The 25,414-nt window shown below is 43.9% G+C and overlaps 1 non-coding gene across 1 annotated transcript; it reads left to right on the top strand.

The window, feature by feature from the left end:
• Positions 1-356: 356 nt before the first annotated feature.
• On the top strand, positions 357-430 carry Trnat-ugu. The gene has a single exon. It is a non-coding gene; the product is annotated as a tRNA-Thr (tRNA).
• The last annotated feature ends 24,984 nt before the right edge of the window (positions 431-25,414 follow it).

Genomic DNA, 25,414 nt, shown 5'->3' with positions numbered 1-25,414 from the left:
CCCTTGCACGCTTCCCGTGAGACTCACATACCCAACTGTCCACAGTTCTACATATGTAATGTACCTTATAGACATTTGCCCATTCACTCATTATTCGCGCACGCTTTGGCGATTCCCGTAAGAGTTTGGGCAACCTGTGCGCAATCGCACAGACGAAGGTCAATGACTGGGTAGCCTTTAACTATATATATGAAGACAGTAACTGTTCTCGAAAGAACAGAATACAGTTGATGACCGTGCAGCTACCCAGCTGGTATAAGGTACATTACATATGTAGAACCGTGGACAGTTGTGAATGTGAGTCTCACGGGAAGCGTGCAAGGGATAAGTCCCTGTAGTCGCGCTATTCATTTGTGTCCTCGGTGGCTCAGATGGATAGAGCGTCTGCCATGTAAGCAGGAGAAGCCGGGTTCGAGTCCCGGTCGGGGCACACATTTTCAGCTGTCCACATCGAGGTATATCAAGAACACCTGTCGGCAGCTGAGGGTTTCAGTTAGTCATCATTTAACCAGTAAATGTTTGAGTAGACCAAAAGACATAGTATTACATAAAACCTATTCAACAAGGGAAATGAAGGACACTGTTCTGCTTGGGGAGGAAAGCAAAATCCGTCACTTAATTGACACACACACGTCACACCAAACAAAACAAATCAGTATTAAGTGTTGAAACACTACCCATGTAGCAACTAGAGGGGACACTCAGCAGCCGGCCGCGGTGGCCGTGCGTTTCTAGGCGCTGCAGTCCGGAACCGCGGGACTGCTACGGTCGCAGGTTCGAATCCTGCCTCGGGCATGGATGTGTGTGATGTCCTTAGGTTAGTTAGGTTTAAGTAGTTCTAAGTTCTAGGGGACTGATGATCTAAGATGTTAAGTCCCATAGTGCTCAGAGCCATTTGAACCATTTTTTGACACTCATCAAGACAGATGGAATGTGTTCATTAGTGACAACCCACAAATTAATTAGTCGTAAAAGTGATGAATTTACTGATCCTCACATTGGTACCACCATTTCAGTTTGTAATGCGCTGAATGTTCACTTTCTTTCTGATGCCAGCACAGGTAACTGTATTTGTACATACCGAGGGTGAGTGAAATGAAAACCTCAAATATTTTTTAAATATTATTTATTGTGCAGAAGTGGTACGAAGCTGTATCACTTTTCAACAAAATCTCCCCCACGCACAATGGAAGTCCTCCAGTGCTTACAAAGTGCATAAATTCCTTTAGAAAAAAGTTCTTTTTGTAGCCCGCACAACAACTGATGCACCGCGTGGCGTACCTCTTCGTCAGAACGGAACTTCTTTCTTCCCATTGCGTCTTTGAGTGGTACAAACTTATGGAAATCACTTGGGGCAAGTTCGGGTGAGTATGGTGGAAGAGGAATTGGTTGGTGGAAGTGAACCCAGGTTTCGCCCCAGTAACGATTCTTGCAAGGAAGCCATCCCCTCATTCAAAGCGCCGAAGAAGTTCTTCGCAAGCATCAACACGTCGTTCTCTCATTTCAGGAGTCAGCTGCCGTGGCACCCATCTTGCAGACACTTTGTGAAGCTGGAGCACATCATGCACAATGTGGTTCAAAAATGACTCTGAGCACTATGGGACTTAACATCTGTGGTCATCAGTCCCCTAGAACTTAGAACTACTTAAACCTAACTAACCTAAGGACATCACACACATCCATGCCCGAGGCAGGATTCGAACCTGCGACCGTAGCTGTCGCGCGGTTCCGGACTGAGCGCCTAGAACCGCTAGACCACCGCGGCCGGCTGCACAATGTGGTGTTCTGACCCATGACTAATCTGTAAACATGCTGCAATGTCATTCAGTGTCACTCGGCGGTTTTCCTTCACTACACCCTGAACTGCTGCAATGTTCTGTGGAGTCACAACTCATTGCGCCTGACCTGGACGAGAAGCATCTTTCACTGTAGCCACACCATTCGTAGACTTGCTGCTGTGACAAACATGCATCACCGTACTGAACCTTCATTCGTCGATGAATTTCAATAGGTTTCACACCTTCACTACGCAAAAACCGAATAACAGAACGCTGTTCTTCCCTGGTGCAAGTCTCAAGTGGGGCGGCCTTCTTTGTACTGATACTGCGACGGTATGTGTGCATCTGCACTATGCTGCCACCTGTAACGCCGGAAATGCATATCCTCCTATTTTCATCTATTGTACTATTATTTTTTTTCCTTGTTTTGTTACCTCAAGATATGACGTTTCTGTATCTTTATGTATTGTAATTGTTTTACTGTTTGTATATATATATTTATGCACTTATGTCGATGTATAATTGGTTTGTTTCGTAAACACTATTTGTATTTTTACGCTGGGTCTTGCCTAGGGAAAACTGCTATCAAACGATTACGTCGACAGGTCGTGTGAAGAATCAAAGTGTGTAGGATCTTTGGTAGTGTTAACTCTGCCGCGTGGAGCGCGGGCAGAACAGAGGGAGAGTCTGGCGGGAGTAGCGGGTGGAGCAGGTGTTGTGTGACGCTCCCGCGAGTTGCCGCGCTTTCGGGGTTTGGCAGCATGTAATTGCGCTCGACTCGCGATGATAGTTTCTGACATGGTGTCGCGGACGGGAAGCATTAGCTGGCGCACATCAAGAGCCCATTTCGCCTGGTGACCGTGTCGAGAAGAAGGCGCGCCAACATCCAGCTTCTGCAACAGCGACGGCCGACAATGAGTGACTGTCGCCACCTCCTCGATCGACGGCTTCAAACCTTCAATCAACCAACAAGGAAGACTAAAAGCACGTAAAGTTTCAGAACTGTATGGCAGACCTCAGCTTTCCAAATTGTTCCATTTGCCTCGCAAAATTACAGCAACTTAGCATGAACCTTTGTTGCTCATTGTCCCAATTGCATTGCCAAGCAGGGTCCCTTCCTTTTCCGAAATGAACCCGAGTGTCGTTGAAATTCAAACGCCAGCATTAAAATAATATAATTAGATTTCACTGCTTTAATTTCAAAGTTCAGTAGCTGGCTACAATATTTAGGTTACACGAGCACAAATTTAGAGTGCGAGTTTTGTTAGCATATTTTAGCTTACCTGTGACTGCAGCTCAGCTTGGTACGTACTAAATTTTACTATTGTTAATAGTTCAGAATCATTTAATTCAAGTTCAAAGTTAAATCTCTTGTTTCTAAATTGCGTAGAGTCAAGTTGCTTTTGAAATGATTGTTGAGGTAGTCCAAGACTAACCGTATTTTTCTGGATTTCGATGTACTTCAGAAAGAAAGCTCACTATTAACTTCAGTCACTAGATTAACTTTCGATTTTCCGGTTTTATTAATTCTATTGCTAAATTAAGTCAGAGTGTAGTGAAATTTATTACTTCTGACAAACTTTCAGTTTTCACACTACACGTGTCAACCTTCAGTTGCCACGCTTCTAGTGTTAATTATATGTGTAATAACCTTTCTTTTTCAGTTACTATAGTAATTGTCCTTAGGACTGGCGACCGTGATTTCCCCCAAATCTCAAATATCTAATTACCGCTAGTTAATTGTTAACGTAACGGCCGCACATTTACTTTCTTTATTAACTTTACCCCTTTTCAAAATTAATTTCCACCAGTTTCATTTGCATTTTCCCTTTCATTTAGATGTAACCCTTTCCTCCCTCTTTACCGACAGATTAACTTCGGTGACGATTGCTTTTCCCAAATTTCCATTAGGTACACGCGGTTTAATTTTTCACTGTCATTAAGGTCGATAAGTGAGGGGGGAGGTTACACGTGGCGACCTGGTGACAGGACGATCTTCGGATTTTAGGTTGTTCTGGACACGAATTTTGTATGTTGCAAATGTCGTAACGAAGTACTGGTTACGAACAGATAGTTACGTCAGCGAGATTAAGTAGTGGGAGGAATCCTAATTAGATTTGAGATTTGTTATTTATATTGAAAATTATTAAAATGAGTGAAGGCAACAATTGCCAAAATTTGGTAGACTTGGATACGGAACTATCGGTCGAACAGTGGGAAACGCGCACCGCGGTACCCATTGTTCAGGGGCAGGCGGCTAGCATGAAAGACGCGACCGCCGAAACGCAACAAAGAGCAGAAATGGAATTCCAAACTTTAGAAAATGTTTCGGAATCAGAAGTGAAAATCAAATCTGAATCCCTTGCTGACGAATACGGGGGGACAATTAAAGAGGAAGCCGCTACGGAAGTAAAACCGGTAGTTTCCGGGAATTTAACTGATTTATTGAACGTTTTGATTAACGAAATCAAGACTCAATCGGTCAAGCAAGAAGATCAGGCTGCCAAGCAAGAAGCTCGGGCTGCCAAGCAAGAAGCTCAGTCTGAAAAATTTGAACGGATGCTAGACAATCAGAACAAAGCTATTAACGTTGTTATCAACAATGTTGGAGTTGTTAACACAAAAGTTGATAAAATCAAAGAAGATATTGTTGTAATTAATACCGAAATCGGTAATCTTAAACAGGAAATGATAGGCGTTCAGGCGGAAATTGCGAGCATAAATACTCGTTTTGATTCTGAAATTAGCAGAATCGAGAAAAGTGTAGGAGACGCAGTTGCTCCGATCATCGAGAAAAAAGTGACGCAACAAATTCAATTAGTGAAAAAAGAGGATCAAAAGAAGGTGGAAACTTTAAAGGCTTTAGTATCCGAAGTAGATACCAAAGTGACGAAGCAGGCTAATACCTGCGAAGAGAAAAAAGGGGAAGTAGAAACGCTTGCGACAACCACTTGCCAAGTAATTACGAGAGTGTCGGAATTAGAAAAGAAACTTGACGAAAATCACAGCTATGTGCCAATCTATGCACATAGTTCGGAATTGTTGACAAAAGAGGAGCGGTTCGATCCCTTGAAAAAAGGCGATATACACGCGACGGATTTCATTAAGAATTGTGAAAGAGTTTTACCCAGATCATGGACTAATGAGAGAAAAATTAATGCGATTATTGATGTGTTGGCTGGTGATGCCAAGCGTTGGGGCTTAAACCTCAACTTTACGAACCTGACTTTTGACGAATTTAAAAATTTGTTTCTGGCTGAATACTGGTCAGAGCAAAAACAGCAAAGTGTCTGGCGGGAATTTGTCGTATCGAGGCCTTTCGATGCGAATTCGCGCGGTTCGATGAAGGAGTTTTGTGAGGGCTGGATCCGCAAGTTGGAATATTTGCGTGATCGCCGCTCGGAATCCGAAATAGTCTGGGAACTCTACAAGAAGCTTCCAGATGATACAAAACGATACGTAGGAAGCAATTACAGGACAATCAATGATTTCCTGGAAAGAGTGGAGGACGAGGACAATTGGCGCAATAATCGCGACAGTGGTAGAGGCCGTGGTAACAACAACGGGTACCACAGCAACCACAACAACGATAACCATGGGAATAATGCATACCGCAACCATGGTAGCAACAACAATAATGGTTCGGACCGTAATAACAATCGGTACAATGCAAATAATAACAGGAATGACGGAAACCAGTATCATACCAACGTGATACGGGCTTCACAGAATAGTAATAACGCCAGAGGGTGTGATCAGCCGCCTCAGCAGCATCCGAGGAGCGTATCTGCTGGGACGAGACAGGGAAACCATTAGCCGCGCCGGTGAGGGGCCGACCGGGCGTGGAGAAATTTTGGCGGCCCAATAACGGGAGAAAACCCAGGTGTCGTCGTTATGAAAATTCCGTATGGAATAATCAACGGCGGGAGAGTGTGCCAGTATTAGGAGAAAGGAGTGCGCCCACGAGTAGTAGATCAGCTGTAGACACGGCAGTGGAAAATACATTCACTGTCAGTGAGAACAATTTAAGTAGTGTTCCGGAAATCGATTATAAAGTGGCAGCTGTAACACCCACAGTGGAACTGGAGATTGAGTTTAAGAATGATTCGCAAGTGTTGAAAGAAGATCAGATGTCGCATAAAACGTCCGTCATCGGGCGAGGGGATGCAGAGAGGGATGAGGTCTGGTTAAGGCAGTTCGGTCGTTTATACGACGAACTAAAAGATTATAGGGGCCTGTACGGGAGAAGTGTTTATGGGGAGCACGGGCAGGATTTGCCGCGTCTCGTCCCGCAGGAAGATAGTGATTGTGAAGTGATGGAAAGTTCTGGCCCTAACCGGCAGACTTTACTAGAAATAGTTGATGTTAACGGGGAGCACGAGCAAGATGCGTCGTGTTTCGTCCCGCAAGAGTTGGATGTTGAAGTAGTAACGGAAAGTTCTGGCCCTAACCGGCAGACTTTACCGAAAGTTTCAGTGGTAGAAGTAGCCGACCCATCCGACGCAAACCTCCAGTTTAAACATTGCGAAAGTATTAAGGAGAAAGATTGCGAAAATCTTAGTGATAGCCGGACACGATTGGTAGAAAACCACGTAAATTACAGTGTGTATGAGGTTAGAGCTGACGTTATACGGTCAGACGATAACAGTGTGGGTTGCGCAGATCTAGAGGAAGTAATTGCAGATACTACTGGGCACATTTCTCCAGGTAGATTGGCAGATGAGATCAATCTGGCTAAAGAGGAATCAACGAAGGTGACAATTAGTGAATTGATAGCAAAGCAACACTCGCTAGTTGACGAGTTACAGGAAAAGGTTTCGGTATTGGAGGCGACGCTACAGACTAAGCCTCAGGACAAACGTGTTGAAATTAAAACTGTATGTGAACAGAGGCTGAAAAAGCCGCCAGATAAACCGGATTTAGGATCAAAGCCGGATGGTTTTTTCTGGAATTACCTGGATATAGACGAGGATTTACTGTGGGAAAATAAAGAAACAGTCGAGGACAAGTGTAGACAGATAGTAGTGTCTGTTAATATGCACGACCTACAACTAAACGTGTTGATTGACACCGGTGCAGAATTGAGTGCTGTATCTGGGAAAATATTTGAGTTACTGAAAGACAGACCTGGCATCGTAGTTATGCCAGTAACAGGAGTGAAAATTATCGGTGCTACTGGGAAGGCCAGTAAACCGATCACAAAACAGATTTTGTCAACTTCGAGATATGTGGGGCACGATTTGAACAAGAGTTTGTCGCCGTGCCAGACTTAACTACGGAAGTAATTATCGGGTTAGATTGGCTAGTAAAGTACCGTGCAGTGATTAATTGCGAAAGCAAAACTTTGACATGTACGTCACAAGATAAAACAATAGTAGTTAGTTTTGACGAGGCAGGAGACGGTGTGCATAGGCAATACCAGTCTATACACATTGTTAACTGGCTGGATGATATTCACGTAGGTATGAAATTGAACTACTGTAATGTGAGGAATCTCGGCATTGACAATAATGTAGAAAGTGAATTGGAAAGTATTGTAGAAGGTGTGTCAAACGTAACACACGAACAAAGACGAGGCCGACTTTCCCGTACCTACTGCCATCACAACCATAGGGCATGGGGCAAATATGTAGCAGTATTTGAGAGAATTATGAACACCTTGAGACATGAATCGACGGGATTTTCTCCAGAGGAAATCCTGTTGGATGACAGAAGTAAAAGTTTAGTGGAAGAGATAATCAAATTCCCTCCACGGATTGACATTAGTATTGGTGTGAAAAAAGATCGTTTGCGAGAAGTAATGAAGCTTAAAGCCGATGCTCGCATACGTCGTCACGACGCTAAAGCGCGTTTTGCTAAGTTTGCAATCGGAGACTTAGTACTTGTAAAAGCTCATGAGAAATCGAGCGAGATAGACAATGAAATCTCTAAATTTAAGTTTGTTTATAATGGACCATATAAAGTCATTGGTATACCTCACACAAATGCTTATTGCTTAGAGTATCCAAGCTCTGGAAAACGATTAGGTATACGGAATATAGTAGACTTGAAATTGTACCAACCTAGGATCGATTAATACCACACAATGGGTAATTTGTACAATATGTAAATATAGAGTGTAAGATTTAAGGTTTGCTAGATTGCCATGCTTTTGCCTGACCAAGAGGACATTAAAGAAGTTGTAATTAATAAGTAATTAATTTTGACTAAATGATTTAAGAGAGAGTGAATATTAATCAATTTAAAAATCCAAGCTGCTAGTTTAAGTTTTCAGCGGAGTCACAGTAGATTAAGGAATGTAAATATGATTTTGTAAATAGCTGTAAGATTTCATAAATATGTGATTTACTAGTCATTGCCGATGTACTTAGACGCTGTTTTAAGTTTCAGGCTAGTACATGCGTGTGATGATGGACAGTGTTGAGTTATCCACTGTGATAGTGTTTATGGACTCCTTGAGATTACTCGGGAGTGAGTTTTTCCGAAAGAATTCAGTGAAACGGACGTTCTGGAAATGCCGTTACACAGGCGAGTGAGATCAAGCGTGCCGCACAGGCGGGCGCAACAATACTGGCGAGGCGGTGCCGCTGTCGGCTCTTGTGCCGCTGTCGGCATTCTTTGTACTTGCGAGTACGGAAGGCGGAATTGTTTTTCTTCCTGGACAGCTGAAAGAATTCTACTGTCAATATTTATGTTTTTCTCGATCTGATGTGTGTTATTTTCTTGTTTAGCGTTTAATGGACTCCCATGACGAGAATATTAATTATGAAAGGGTTATGTAAAAATGTGTATTCTATGTAATTAATTATTAATTTGCGTATTTTGATCTACCTGTTTTTATGACCATGTACTCTGATTAATTCTGTAAATAGTATTCCATTTCTTGATACTGTTGGGAATTTTGACAATTTTAGAATAGCTAAACCATTTTCTATGTTTGCTATGAATTTTAATATGTTGTCAACCTGTTTTATTTTGTGCAAGATGACAGAGTGGAATAAGATTAGGAGTGTCTCCACTCAATTATTATGGTCTAAAAATTGATTTATGCTTAATTAGACGAATGCTAAATTTTGTTGATGTTTTGAGCATATGCATTTCCGCTGTTTCTTTTTTGGGACATTTTCTGAGTCTGTTTACGTTACACGAACATCCTCAGACAATGTGGGGCACGTGTAACGCCAGAAATGCATATCCTCCTATTTTCATCTATTGTACTATTATTTTTTTTCCTTGTTTTGTTACCTCAAGATATGACGTTTCTGTCTCTTTATGTATTGTAATTGTTTTACTGTTTGTATCTATATATTTATGCACTTATGTCGATGTATAATTGGTTTGTTTCGTAAACACTATTTATATTTTTACGCTACGTCTTGCCTAGGGAAAACTGCTATCAAACGATTACGTCGACAGGTCGTGTGAAGAATCAAAGTGTGTAGGATCTTTGGTAGTGTTAACTCTGCCGCGTGGAGCGCGGGCAGAACAGAGGGAGAGTCTGGCGGGAGTAGCGGGTGGAGCAGGTGTTGTGTGACGCTCCCGCGAGTTGCCGCGCTTTCGGGGTTTGGCAGCATGTAATTGCGCTCGACTCGCGATGATAGTTTCTGACATGGTGTCGCGGACGGGAAGCATTAGCTGGCGCACATCAAGAGCCCATTTCGCCTGGTGACCGTATCGAGAAGAAGGCGCGCCAACATCCAGCTTCTGCAACAGCGACGGCCGACAATGAGTGACTGTCGCCACCTCCTCGATCGACGGCTTCAAACCTTCAATCAACCAACAAGGAAGACTAAAAGCACGTAAAGTTTCAGAACTGTGTGGCAGACCTCAGCTTTCCAAATTGTTCCATTTGCCTCGCAAAATTACAGCAACTTAGCATGAACCTTTGTTGCTCATTGTCCCAATTGCATTGCCAAGCAGGGTCCCTTCCTTTTCCGAAATGAACCCGAGTGTCGTTGAAATTCAAACGCCAGCATTAAAATAATATAATTAGATTTCACTGCTTTAATTCCAAAGTTCAGTAGCTGGCTACAATATTTAGGTTACACGAGCACAAATTTAGAGTGCGAGTTTTGTTAGCATATTTTAGCTTACCTGTGACTGCAGCTCAGCTTGGTACGTACTAAATTTTACTATTGTTAATAGTTCAGAATCATTTAATTCAAGTTCAAAGTTAAATCTCTTGTTTCTAAATTGCGTAGAGTCAAGTTGCTTTTGAAATGATTGTTGAGGTAGTCCAAGACTAACCGTATTTTTCTGGATTTCGATGTACTTCAGAAAGAAAGCTCACTATTAACTTCAGTCACTAGATTAACTTTCGATTTTCCGGTTTTATTAATTCTTTTGCTAAATTAAGTCAGAGTGTAGTGAAATTTATTACTTCTGACAAACTTTCAGTTTTCACACTACACGTGTCAACCTTCAGTTGCCACGCTTCTAGTGTTAATTATATGTGTAATAACCTTTCTTTTTCAGTTACTATAGTAATTGTCCTTAGGACTGGCGACCGTGATTTCCCCCAAATCTCAAATATCTAATTACCGCTAGTTAATTGTTAACGTAACGGCCGCACATTTACTTTCTTTATTAACTTTACCCCTTTTCAAAATTAATTTCCACCAGTTTCATTTGCATTTTCCCTTTCATTTAGATGTAACCCTTTCCTCCCTCTTTACCGACAAATTAACTTCGGTGACGATTGCTTTTCCCAAATTTCCATTAGGTACACGCGGTTTAATTTTTCACTGTCATTAAGGTCGATAAGTGAGGGGGGAGGTTACACACCTACAGGCCATTCTGCACGCTGTTTGTAGCACGGTTACCAACTTACAGGATAACGGCGCCCAATTTCGATTTGTTATTACAGATTTAAGGTTTTCATTTGACTCACCCTCGTAGGTGCCACACTGCTCAGTCCATTGTCCATTTGCAGTAGTGACTACAGTACAGCATTACAGTAATGAACGTTCATCTCTCTCACAACCAGTGTGCATGTGCTTCCGTGATGATGATTACCTCATTAACAAGTCGAGCAAAGGTAACACGAAACTTAAGAGAAAGTGCATTACGGTCTATATCAACATGAACCACATTAGTCGAAAGAAAAGTGTAACGTGAGAAGTGACAGGTATAATGACATATATAGTGTCTAAGTACAGTATAATGCACATGTAAGTATTTACTCTGTGAATCTCTCCCCCTGACCTCTCATCTCTCCCCACATCTCCGTCTTCCACCGCACACCAACTCGCTTGTCACTCACTCATCCTTCCCCACCTGCCACTGTCGCTATCTTCCACCAGCTCTTCTGCCTCCACTTTCGTCTCTCCATCTCCTCGCATCTCCTCTCTTTTCACCCCCTCCCTTTCCTCATGTCTAATAATCCTCCCACTCGCTCTGCCTATCTTCTCCTCCGTCTGTACAGTCCCACTTACCCCTATATCTGTCCATCTCTATCGCACGCACATCTCTGTCCACCTCCTCTTCCCACACTCTCTATTTCGTCTTCCCCACCTCATCTCGCTGCCAGTTTTCTACATTAACACCATTTTTACACTTATCCAAATGGGTAGTTGTCCATATCACGACATTACTTTTTTTCAAACAGTAAGTAATATGTGTGTCAAGTTTGTTTGAAACTGATGCAATGTTTTAAGAGGAGATGTGGAATATATACCTACACACACACTACACACACGCAGATATAGACACACACAATATATATACACTCCTGGAAATTGAAATAAGAACACCGTGAATTCATTGTCCCAGGACGGGGAAACTTTATTGACACATTCCTGGGGTCAGATACATCACATGATCACACTGACAGAACCACAGGCACATAGACACAGGCAACAGAGCATGCACAATTCCGGCACTAGTACAGTGTATATCCACCTTTCGCAGCAATGCAGGCTGCTATTCTCCCATGGAGACGATCGTAGAGATGCTGGATGTAGTCCTGTGGAACGGCTTGCCATGTCATTTCCACCTGGCGCCTCAGTTGGACCAGCGTTCGTGCTGGACGTGCAGACCGCGTGAGACGACGCTTCATCCAGTCCCAAACATGCTCAATGGGGGACAGATCCGGAGATCTTGCTGGCCAGGGTAGTTGACTTACACCTTCTAGAGCACGTTGGGTGGCACGGGATACATGCAGACGTGCATTGTCCTGTTGGAACAGCAAGTTCCCTTGCCGGTCTAGGAATGGTAGAACGATGGGTTCGATGACGGTTTGGATGTACCGTGCACTATTCAGTGTCCCCTTGACGATCACCAGTGGTGTACGGCCAGTGTAGGAGATCGCTCCCCACACCATGATGCCGGGTGTTAGCCCTGTGTGCCTCGGTCGTATGCAGTCCTGATTGTGGCGCTCACCTGCACGGCGCCAAACACGCATACGACCATCATTGGCACCAAGGCAGAAGCGACTCTCATCGCTGAAGACGACACGTCTCCATTCGTCCCTCCATTCACGCCTGTCGCGACACCACTGGAGGCGGGCTGCACGATGTTGGGGCGTGAGCGGAAGACGGCCTAACGGTGTGCGGGACCGTAGCCCAGCTTCATGGAGACGGTTGCGAATGGTCCTCGCCGATACCCCAGGAGCAACAGTGTCCCTAATTTGCTGGGAAGTGGCGGTGCGGTCCCCTACGGCACTGCGTAGGATCCTACGGTCTTGGCGTGCATCCGTGCGTCGCTGCGGTCCGGTCCCAGGTCGACGGGCACGTGCACCTTCCGCCGACCACTGGCGACAACATCGATGTACTGTGGAGACCTCACGCCCCACGTGTTGAGCAATTCGGCGGTACGTCCACCCGGCCTCCCGCATGCCCACTATACGCCCTCGCTCCAAGTCCGTCAACTGCACATACGGTTCACGTCCACGCTGTCGCGGCATGCTACCAGTGTTAAAGACTGCGATGGAGCTCCGTATGCCACGGCAAACTGACTGACACTGACGGCGGCGGTGCACAAATGCTGCGCAGCTAGCGCCATTCGACGGCCAACACCGCGGTTCCTGGTGTGTCCGCTGTGCCGTGCGTGTGATCATTGCTTGTACAGCCCTCTCGCAGTGTCCGGAGCAAGTATGGTGGGTCTGACACACCGGTGTCAATGTGTTCTTTTTTCCATCTCCAGGAGTTAAAGTATCAAAGCTCTGCTACTAGTTTTATTGTATCACTTCTTAATTTAATTACTTCAGACACTCTTAACTTTATCTTCTTCCACTTTCGTCAGTTTTCATCTCTAAAACTCTTTTTTAGAGACTATTTATTCTGGTCAACTGACTAGCCACATTCTTTGTAATCAATGACAAATTTAAAACGTCGTCAGCAAATCTTGATTTTCTTTTAATGAACTTTAAATCCTATGCCGTATTTCTTCTTCGCTTCCTGTGCTGCTTTGTCTATGTACAAATTCAGTAACACAGGCACACTGAAATTAATACTGAACGCGATTTTGGATTCGAATAGAAATCGACAACGAATCAAACACGAAGCTAATTCTGTCTGAGACGAACAGTATGGATTCGATAATGCAAGGTCCCAGCATCAGCCTCCGGCGTCCTACCGTGACTCCCACTCAATCCCTCTGAAATTAATCTCACGTTCTATTCTTCAGGCTGGTGTCCTCCAGCTTCGGAAACGCACGTTGTGTATTCAGTTCCGGTGACAAAAAAGCCGGCAGGCTTAGAGCGCTAAAAGAGCGATCCATCATCCAAAGTTTTATGCGTGTGACAGCGCCGCATGAGGAAAGGAGGCCCGGAAGGCGGGATTTTGCCACGAAGAAGAGGCAAAGGAGGGAGGAAGTTGAGGACCTCGCGCGACGCCCCTAAGTCGTTTGCCACTGCGATCGCTAACGCTTCACACAAGAGGCTAAGCGGTTCAGAGGCCTGGAGAACCAAATCCACATGATTCCTATTCGTTGTTCCATGCAGTCGGGAACTTAGGAATGCATAAAATGATGCACGTATAGTGAAGCAAGGCATTCTGTCAATCAAAGAAAAAATCTAGAACACGGTTGTGTCGTTACGGCTTTATTGTATAGTGGTTGACTGTAGATGGCAAGATGTTCAAAGTCTCCTTTGAAAGGGTTTTCCCATAAGGGTGCTACAAACTACCAAAGATAATGAGAAAGGACAAACGCACAAACGCATCAATCTGAGATTAGAAACCCTTGCACGAATAGACTCAGTCGGTAGTAACGAAGCTTAACATGTTGTGGGTTAACTCAGTGCAATAAAAGATGGTGATCTGTAACATGTAATAAACGGATCTATTACCCTAAGTGGGGAATGTAACTTACATATGTCGTTCCACGCTAACACCTTCGCGCACCAAGACTGGCGCCTTGTCAGAAGAGAATAAATGCAGATGTAGTTCAGGTGCGGTACGAATAATAGTGGCATCACAATGCGCGAGTGAAATGGTGTGGCAACTGGAAACAACGATTCTTGTGACCAAAACGTCCAAATTGAGCAAAGATTTATCGTGAAATTCTACCGTTAAGTGAACCAAATGCAATGTCCCGTCTATCCGTAGTGAAATATTCCAACAATTGGACTAAGGTCCCACAGACGTGGATGTAGCTGATCGGGATGGAAGCTCATCGACATCGACCACAGGCAGTCGAGGAAGTGATTAACGGCAATCGCAGAGCAACTGTCGAGGGCATTATCCAGCAGATACACACTCAATAGGCAGCGCTCATTCCATCGTCCGAAATAATCTGGGGTATCGGAAAATGTACTGACGCTGGGTTCCGTTATCACTGCCGCATGCACACAATGGCGCAGGGTTTATGGGCATAAAGAGATGGAGGCATGAAAAATCAAGCAAAGGCATTCCTCTTCTGCACGATAACGAAACAATATACACGGGCCTCACAACACAAACTTCGCTTCAGCGATTTTCGTGGAGGTTTTGGAAACATCTACCAATCACTGTCCAGAACTAGTCACATGCGAATTACATCTTTCGAAAAATGTGAAAGAACGTCTGGTGGGATAGATATTTTCCGATGAAGAGGACGTTAACACAGTGGTCTTCAAATGACCTCGTGCCCAAAAGCACTTTTGATCGTCAAGGAACTGAACGACTGGTAAAGCGTTCCGACCGTTTTTTACATAGACTGGGTGACTATGTATCTTTGTATTTTGAAGTATATATATAGTATTTATTGGAAGTTACTTGCCTGCCATAATACTGTGGAACGTAAGTTTTTTTAAGTCCCCTCCTATTTAAGTTGTAACATTGCAAGGTGGATAATAACAATAATAAATTTCGTGTGTCTCAGTGAGGTGCCCCTAATGTGCGTCACTTACTCAGACGGTGAAGGGGATCTACACGACCCGACCCGACCCATCGTTGAGAGGTGAAGATTAAAGGCAGACGGAAAACGTCTGTGGTCTGACCGGAATTGAATCTGGCGCCCACTGGGTTTCCAGCAACGCGCTTCAGCACTAAACAGCCGGGTCCGACGTAGGATAGATAAACCCTTCTAGTTCATTGTGTGCAAGGTTTCACGGCAACCTAGCCCCAAGTTAGTGGCAATGTGGAAGGTGCCAATCTTGGTAGTGACTGGCAGCTTCATACGTTTCCAAGAAGGTGGATACGAGAGAGAAGGCCTCGTTTCGTAGCCATTTAGTTCGATGTACCAGGCCACAATTGATATATACGCGTGGAATCGTGTGGAAACTTTGAAGAAGTAATATTTGCCATGACTGAAGAAAACAAGTGAACGTCAATATCACAGTTCGAACAGAACCTGGGGAGGTCTAAGGGTTAGGTGAGGACATTATGAGACGATGTCATATACTTACAATAAATGGTTTGCCACTTCGAACAACGATACTGATTTACACCAGTTAAATAAAATTAACATGAAAATGTATCTCATCTAATTCTTATATTCCTCAGCAGATCAACGGCACATTTGAAATATCCTGCTTTTTGTTTATTACTATCGGCTCAGTTGTCTCCGAACCAGCGTTCCCTTTAACAAACGACTACATTTTTCCTTTTCCATCGTCTCTGACAGTTCTGTATCGGCATAACAGAGAAGTGCTATCTATAGCGAATAAATAATTTACTCTGTGGGACACACGGACAAACATAAAGTACACTACTGGCCATTAAAATTGCTACACCACGAAGATGACGTGCTACAGACACGAAATTTAACCGACAGGAAGAAGATGCTGTGATATGCAAATGATTCGCTTTCCCGAGTATTCACCGGAGGTTGGCGCTGGTGGCGACGCCTACAACATGCTGACATGAGGAAAGTTTCCAACCGATTTCTCATACACAAACAGCAGTTGACCGGCGTTGCCTGGTGAAACGTTGTTGTGATGCTCCGTGTAAGGAGGAGAAATGCGTACCATCACGTTTCCCACTTTGATAAAGGTCGGATTGTAGCCTATCGTGATTGCGGTTTATCGTATCGCGACATTGCTGCTCGCGTTGGTCGAGATCCAATCACTGTTAGCAGAATATGGAATCGGTCGCTTCAGGAGAGTAATATGGAACGCTGTACTGGATCCCAACGGCCTCGTATCACTAGCAGTCGAGATGACAGGCATCCTATCCGCATGCCTGTAACGGATCGTGCATCCACTTCTCGATCCCTGAGTCAACAGATGGGGACGTTTGCAAGACAACGACCATCTGTACGAACAGTTCGACGACGTTTGCAGCAGCATGGACTATCAGATCGAAGACCATGGCAGCGGTTACCCTTGACGCTGCATCACAGACAGGAGCTCCTGCGATGGTGTACTCAACGACGAACCCGGGTGCACGAATGGCAAAACGTCATTTTTTCGGATGAATCCAGGTTCTGTTTACATCATCATGATGGTCACATCCGTGTTTGGCGACATCGCGGTGAGCGAACATTGGAAGCGTGTATTCGTCATCGCCATACTGGTGTATCACCCAGCGTGATGGTATGGGGTGCCATTGGTTACACGTCTCGGTCACCTCTTGTTCTCATTGACGGCACTTTGAACAGTGGACGTTACATTTCAGATGTGTTACGACCCGTGGCTCTACCCTTCATTCGATCCCTGCGAAACCGTACATTTCAGCAGGATAATGCACGACCGGATGTTGCATGTCCTGTACGGGCCTTTCTGGATACAGAAAATGTTCGACTGCTGCCATGGCCAGCACATTCTCCAGATCTCTCACCAATTGAAAACGTCTGGTCAATGGTGGCCGAGCAACTGGCACGTCACAATACGTCAGTCACTACTCTTGATGAACTGTGGTATCGTGTTGAAGCTGCATGGGCTCGTGTGCCTGTACACGCCATCCAAGCTCTGTTTGACTCAATGCCCAGGCGTATCATGGCCGTTATTACGGCCAGAGGTGGTTGTTCTGGGTACTTATTTCTTAGGATCCATGCACCCAAATTGCGTGAATATATAATCACATGTCAGTTCTAGCATAATATATTTGTCCAATGAATATCCGTTTATCATCTGCATTCTTCTTGGCGTAGCAATTTTAATGGCCAGTAGTGTACTTCCTGAACCTGTAACACTACATTCACAACCCGCTGCGTTACTGGTATATTAACATGGTATAACTGCTAAAATGTTATGCCAGGTTTCATAGTCTTGCACCACTGAAGTCCCTTCTTAGCATTCGTCTTGTTTACAGGATATGGCAGTAACAACTCAGCTCCACATTTAATGCACTGTTTCCAAGATTCTCTTTACTAGCCTTTTGATGATAAAGAGTTCTCTTGATATACATTAAGATCATGAAGTCGATCTCGTATTGGTTGTGACTATCTGTTAGGTTCTTCTGTAACTATAATAAAATTAGTTGTTTTCCATTGTTGAGTTTAGTGGATGAAACTGTCACTTCGAAGAGTACTGACGAAGGTAACTTTCGAATTTTTAAAGACTACTGGGAATGAACAATGACTTCTTCAAATTTCTTGTTTCTCTCTTTAAAATAAATTGATACGCCTAGATACTCGATAAGATTTTATGAAATCGACGATCCGCGAAATATCTTTGTTTTTCTTTTTAATGTCAGTGTTAGCTATTCCCTTCTTTGACTCCGTCCCAGCTCCGTTTGACATTATCAAGCTACACCACACTAAAATTTGTGTTACGCTTGTAATATATCACGACCCACGCAGCATTGTGCAAACACAACGTATAATGTGGTCGCTAATACGAATTCAGCACAGATGTGTAACTATTATGTGGGTTCTGTCACCTACCGCCATACCTAAGGATCTGCTGACCAATTTTAATGTTTTTTGTACGCTTATAGACCGACAAAACTCGCAGTAAGTGGCACAGACGTTTCATTTTACGTATGTGCTTAACATCTGTGATTGTTGTGCCCTTATCAACTGATATTATACTAGATTTTTATTACGTATGTCATTATATTTGGTTCTTTCAACATCTTGCTTGTGTGATGAAGTGCTGAAGCATAAAACAGTTTTGATTTAACCAGGAGATCGAAATTTTAAAAAAACTGTTAATAATTAAATAAAATATTCATATGAGACAAAAGAAAGAACTACGTAGCTAAAACGATTGCTTTCGATTCATTTAAAGGAGATTTGAGTCGGAGATAAAGAAAAGATTATTAACTTTTTCTAAATTATGGATTCCTCAAATTTATTTCATTTACTGAAGATTTATTTATCGTACCTAAATCACAGCCATCAGACTCTAACCTACATTTAAGCAGGCTTTCATTACATCCATTACCCCCAGGGCGGTATCAAAGATCTAACGTTTAAGACAGGATCCGACATTTAGACGTAACTACGTCATTAAAAAGTGCAGAGACTATTAACAATAGCAGAAAAAATATAAATTATGTTCCACCGTAAAAACTAGGACTACAAACACAAACTAGACAGGTATACTTAAACTACGAACCCTGGCAGCTATGGACTTGAGAAAATAGATGGGAGACAGAGGAACTTAATAAAATGCAAGTAATGAAATTAGCACAAAAAGAGAACAGGGTGACTTATTAACAAAGGAAACGAGAAAGAAGTGTAGGTGGGAGAAGATGGGAGCACTTCCTTCACAGAGGGACACTAAGATTTTAGAGATAATTTTATGCAACACGTCGTTTAATTGTACACATAGTGCAGGTAAGTGTGTTCCAGAGGAGGACAGCAGTAACAGAAAGCTATAACGGAGCCGAGGGTGACTGGCTCGAACACCGTTGGTTACAGAGGAATATCCAAGACTGCTAGATGTGGGCTGTGGCTCTCTGTTGGAGAAGGGTGAGGTGTGCAGCCACAGATCGTCGGGTCAGGGTTACAGTAACTACTTTATTGCAGCTTGTTTACAGTCATTAGATTGGGACTGCAAGTAGCGATAGTGGACGAGGTGAACATGACAGCGTCTGCCAGAGCCTCGGCCCCCGGCTGCCGACGGCACACCCCGCTGCTGCTGCTGCTCCTGCGTCACCGGGTTGTCGGATCCCTCGGTTGGGTGAGGTGTGGCTGACGTTGGTTCCTGCTAGAACGTCTGGCTGCATCAAGCTCCGATGTCCAGAACATAGAGCTTTGCTGGTGATTCTCTGATGAGGGCAACGATGAGTGGACGCTAACGTCATACTCTTAGAGATGGCGAAAACGACAGTTAAAACCGATACCGGTATTTTATTTATGAGTAACCGGCATTTTTTGGTATTTGTTTGGACTTCTGTCTTCATGATGTTTACGTTTTACTAATGTCCGAGTAAAAACATCGAAGTATGAGATAGCCATAGCAACAGTGCTAAACTTTTTCGTTTTTGAATAAACCTTTTTTGTACGAGGAATAATTTTCATTCGTAAAATTGGCATTTGTTTGAAATATGAAAACGGAAAAAGTAATCAGTATTATTTTAATAGTAGTGCTGACAGAAAAGAGCAACAGAGACATGGCATAAGAATTGGTAGAGCACTGCTGAGAAATATCAAAAAATGTTCAAATGTGTGTGAAATCTTATGGGACTTAACTGCTAAGGTCATCAGTCCCTAAGCTTACACACTACTTAACCTAAATTATCCTAAGGACAAACACACACACCCATGCCCGAGGGAGGACTCGAACCTCCGCCGGGACCTGAGAAATATCCCTGTTGCTGTATGTCGCGGCTTAAGGTACGTGTGTGCGCGCAGTGTGCAAGACTTGGGCCCCGCCTGATCAATACGGTAGTTTCTCACTGCTGTTGCCGGACATGTATTGCGGAATGGAGTAAACCAAAGGTTGGAAATATTCTTACGAAATGACGTAGCGGTGAGGTGCAATGCTTCATTTGCTATAAAAGATTAAACAACTTTCTACCTTTTCTTGGAAATAATAATAGTGGAGGAACATTATGGTTACATTAATAAATTAACAACTTAACAGTATACAATAAAACAGTATACAACAAAAATAGAAAGTAACTGACCTTCTACCTGTGTCTACATAAAGTGCCTTTATGTGTTTGTAGCTCTTAAAGACAGACAATTTAACACGAAAAACAGAGTACTCCAAATACAATTTTCAGCACTCGGTACTGACTACTCGTGATGTCCATACTGTGGTATGTTCCCCGATTACAGCAAGATTTTTGAGCACACCATCATAAAATTGGATTCAGTAGAAGAATATTGGTGATTTTCCTTTTTTGTAGTATTCAACCACTTACCACTTTTCGAGACAGCAACGAACTTTGGACGCATTTTCTGTTTATTTGCCTATTTAATTTAATGTTTTGATTCTATATATCTTGAAACTGAGAGTGAATTTTTCATTCTTTGTTCGGTTTCTACTTTCGTTACAGGAAACCATAAGAATAAACACAGAAAATCGGTTATTCCAGAAACCGAATATTTGGAGCCGTTTCGACGCTCAGTTTAAATCACCTTGGAATAAAAACGATGTAACCTAATACTGGTTGTTTTAGAGATAAACCGCCATCCCTACATACTCATCGGATGGCATCATAGTGAACGGCAGCCTGGTTTCGAAAAGATTAGGCTGTCCCAGCTGTCATAGAGGCATCAGCGTAATAGGCACACAGTCGAGCAGCACAGGCTCGACGTCACGTACCGGACCAGCCTAAGTCCAAACGCCTTAGTTTAGGCAGAATTAAATGCTGCTACTCTCCGCAGAACTTGCGGTACTTGCGGCGTCTGTCTGTCACTCCGAAACATCTGGAGTAGACACAAAGGTGGCGGTTCGGCCTGTAGTGCTTCTCGGTGACTGCCTGGTTTTGTCACGCAGAGGACTGAGACCTGGAGGATGTGGTGCTCCTCTCTGCACTTGAACAATTGCCTTGGACTGGCTGACTCTACATTGAGGTGAAAAAAGTCATGGGTACCTCGTAATACCGTGTAGGACCTCCTTTTGCCCGGCATAGTGCAGCAATTCGACGTGGCATGAACTCAATTACTCGTCCGAAGCCCCCTGCTGAATTACTGAACTAAGATGCCCCTACAGCCGTCCATGATTGCGGAAGTGTTGCCGGTGCAGGCTTTTGTGCACGAACTACTTAATTATGTCACATAAATCATCGATGGGATTCATGTCGGGCTATGTGTGTGCTCAAGCAATTCACTAAAATTGTCCGGAAAGCTCTTCAAACCAACTGTGAAAAATTGTGGCCCTATGACACGGAACATTGTTGTCCACAAAAGGTCTAGCGTTGTTTCAGAACATGAAGTCCATGAAAGGCAGCAAATGGTCTCCAAGTGGCCGAACATAACCATTTCTACATCTGTATCTACGTATATACTCCGCTAGCGGTGTGTGGCGGAGGGCACAATTCGTGCCAAAGTCATATTCCCCCCCCCACCCCCCCCACTCTGTTGCACTCGCGGATCGCACGAGGGAAAAACGACTGTCTGAACGCCTCAGTACGAGATCTTATTTCCCTTATCTTTGAATGATGATCATTACGCGATTTGAATGTTGGTGATAATAATATATGCTCTACATCCTCGGTGAAGATTGGATTTCGGAATTTAGTGAGGAGCCCCTTCTGTTTAGCGCGTCGTCTATCTGCAAGTGTGTCCCACTTCAAACTTTCTATGAGATTTGTAACGCTCTCGCGATGGCTAACTGTACCAGTCATGAATCTTACCGCTCTTCTTTGGACCTTCTCAATCTCTTGAATCAGACCGAACAGATAAGGGTCCCATACAGACGAACAATACTCTAAGGCTGGACGAACTAACGTATTCTAAGCTATTTCCTTTGTTGAAGGACTGCATCACTTCAGGATTTCACCAATAAACCGCAATCTAGAGTTCGCCTTACCCGTTACTTGTGTAATCTGATCATTCCATTTGAGTTCATTTCGAATAGTCACATCCAGATACTTGACTGATGTTACCGCTTCCAAAGACTGATCATTTATTTTGTACTCATACATTAATGGGGATTTTCGGCTTGTTATACGCAGTAGGTTACACTTACTAATATTGAGAGATAACTGCCAGTCATTACACCACGCATTCATTTTCTGCAAATCCTCATTGATTTGTTCACAACTTTCGTGTGATACTACTTTCCTGTAGACTACATCATCATCAGCAAACAGTCTAATGCTGCTGTCAGTACCATCAACCAGAACGTTTATGTAAATCGTAAAAAGCAGAGGACCTATTACGCTGCCCTGTGGCACACCTGAAGTTACTCTTGTTTCTGTTGAAGTTACCCCGTTCAGGACGACATACTGGTCCCTGTCTGCTAGACAAGTTTCTATCCAACCGCATACGTCATTGCATAGACCGTAAGTGCGCACTTTTTGCAGCAAGTGACAGTGCGGAACTGAGTCGAATGCCTTTCCAGTAAGTTGGACCATGGGACACAGTCCATTCCATGTAAACACGTGCCCCACCATTAAGGAGCCACCACCATCGTGCACAGTGCCTTTTTGGAGTCTCCGCTACAAACGAACCCTACCATAGGCTCTTATCAACTGAAATGGGGACTAAGTCACAGCTATCCAGTCACCTAGGGTCCATCCAGCATGGTCACGAGCCGAGGAGCGGTGCTGCAGGCGACGTCGTGCTGTTAGCAAAGGCACTCACGTCGGCCGTCTGCTTCCATAGCCCATTAAAGCAACATTTCTCCACACTGTCCGGAAGGATATGTTCGTACGTCCCACATTGATTTCTGCGCTTATTTTACCCAGTTTTGCTTATCTTAGCACTGAGAAGTCTATAAATACGCCGCTGCTCTCTGCGTTTTCTGAGGTGAGAGGTAATGCCTGAAATTCGGTATTCTCGGTTCACTCTCCACACTGCGGGTCTCGGAATATTGAATTCCTTAACGATTTCCGAAATGTCTCTGCGTTCGAAGTCTGTTGAGACCCGTCTAAGGTCCCACAGACGTGGATGAAGCTGATCGGGATGGAAGCTCATCGACATCGACCACAGGCAGTCGAGGAAGTGATTAACGGCAATCGCAGAGCAACTGTCGAGGGCATTATCCAGCAGATACACACTCAATAGGCAGCGCTCATTCCATCGTCCGAAATAATCTGTGGTATCGGAAAATGTACTGACGCTGGGTTCCGTTATCACTGTCGCATGCACACAATGGCGCAGGGTTTATGGGCATAAAGAGATAGAGGCATGAAAAATCAAGCAAAGGCATTCCTCTTCTGCACGATAACGAAACAATTTACACGGGCCTCACAACACAAACTTCGCTTCAGCGATTTTCGTGGAGGTTTTGGAAACATCCACCAATCACTGTCCAGAACTTGTCACATGCGAATTACATCTTTCGAAAAATGTGAAAGAACGTCTGGTGGGATAGATATTTTCCAATGATGAGGACGTTAACACAGTGGTCTTCAAATGACGTCGTGCCCAAAAGCACTTTTGATCGTCAAGGAACTGAACGACTGGTAAAGCGTTCCGATCGTTTTTTACATAGACTTGGTGACTATGTATCTTTGTATTTTGAAGTATATATATAGTATTTAATGGAAGTTACTTGCCTGCCATAATACTGTGGAACGTAAGTTTTTTAAGTCCCCTCCTATTTACGTTATAACGTTGCAAGGTGGATAATAACAATAATAAATTTCGTGTCTCTCAGTGAGGTGCCCCTAATGTGCGTCACTTACTCAGATGGTGAACGGGACCTACACGACCCGACCCGACCCATCGTTGAGAGGTGAAGATTAAAGGCAGACGGAAAACCTCTGTGGTCTGATCGGAATTGGATCTGGCGCCCACTGGGTTTCCAGCAACGCGCTTCAGCACTAAACAGCCGGGTCCGACGTAGGATAGATAAACCCTTCTAGTTCATTGTGTGCAAGGTTTCACGGCAACCTAGCCCCAAGTTAGTGGCAATGTGGAAGGTGCCAATCTTGGTAGTCACTGGCAGCTTCATACGTTTCCAAGAAGGTGGATACGAGAGAGAAGGGCTCGTTTCGTAGCCATTTAGTTCGATGTACCAGGCCACAATTGATATATACGCGTGGAATCGTGTGGAAACTTTGAAGAAGTAATATTTGCCATGACTGAAGAAAACAAGTGAACGTCAATATCACAGTTCGAACAGAACCTGGGGAGGTCTAAGGGTTAGGTGAGGACATTATGAGACGATGTCATATACTTACAATAAATGGTTTGCCACTTCGAACAACGATACTGATTTACACCAGTTAAATAAAATTAACATGAAAATGTATCTCATCTAATTCTTATATTCCTCAGCAGATCAACGGCACATTTGAAATATCCTGCTTTTTGTTTATTACTATCGGCTCAGTTGTCTCCGAACCAGCGTTCCCTTTAACAAACGACTACATTTTTCCTTTTCCATCGTCTCTGACAGTTCTGTATCGGCATAACAGAGAAGTGCTATCTATAGCGAATAAATAATTTACTCTGTGGGACACACGGACAAACATAAAGTACACTACTGGCCATTAAAATTGCTACACCACGAAGATGACGTGCTACAGACACGAAATTTAACCGACAGGAAGAAGATGCTGTGATATGCAAATGATTCGCTTTCCCGAGTATTCACCGGAGGTTGGCGCTGGTGGCGACGCCTACAACATGCTGACATGAGGAAAGTTTCCAACCGATTTCTCATACACAAACAGCAGTTGACCGGCGTTGCCTGGTGAAACGTTGTTGTGATGCTCCGTGTAAGGAGGAGAAATGCGTACCATCACGTTTCCCACTTTGATAAAGGTCGGATTGTAGCCTATCGTGATTGCGGTTTATCGTATCGCGACATTGCTGCTCGCGTTGGTCGAGATCCAATCACTGTTAGCAGAATATGGAATCGGTCGCTTCAGGAGAGTAATATGGAACGCTGTACTGGATCCCAACGGCCTCGTATCACTAGCAGTCGAGATGACAGGCATCCTATCCGCATGCCTGTAACGGATCGTGCATCCACTTCTCGATCCCTGAGTCAACAGATGGGGACGTTTGCAAGACAACGACCATCTGTACGAACAGTTCGACGACGTTTGCAGCAGCATGGACTATCAGATCGAAGACCATGGCAGCGGTTACCCTTGACGCTGCATCACAGACAGGAGCTCCTGCGATGGTGTACTCAACGACGAACCCGGGTGCACGAATGGCAAAACGTCATTTTTTCGGATGAATCCAGGTTCTGTTTA

Source organism: Schistocerca americana, chromosome 4 (assembly GCF_021461395.2).
Source record: "Schistocerca americana isolate TAMUIC-IGC-003095 chromosome 4, iqSchAmer2.1, whole genome shotgun sequence".
NCBI lineage: Eukaryota > Metazoa > Arthropoda > Insecta > Orthoptera > Acrididae > Schistocerca > Schistocerca americana.
The sequence above is the reverse complement of the archived record's forward strand: the minus strand, read 5'-3'. Positions and strand labels throughout refer to the sequence as shown.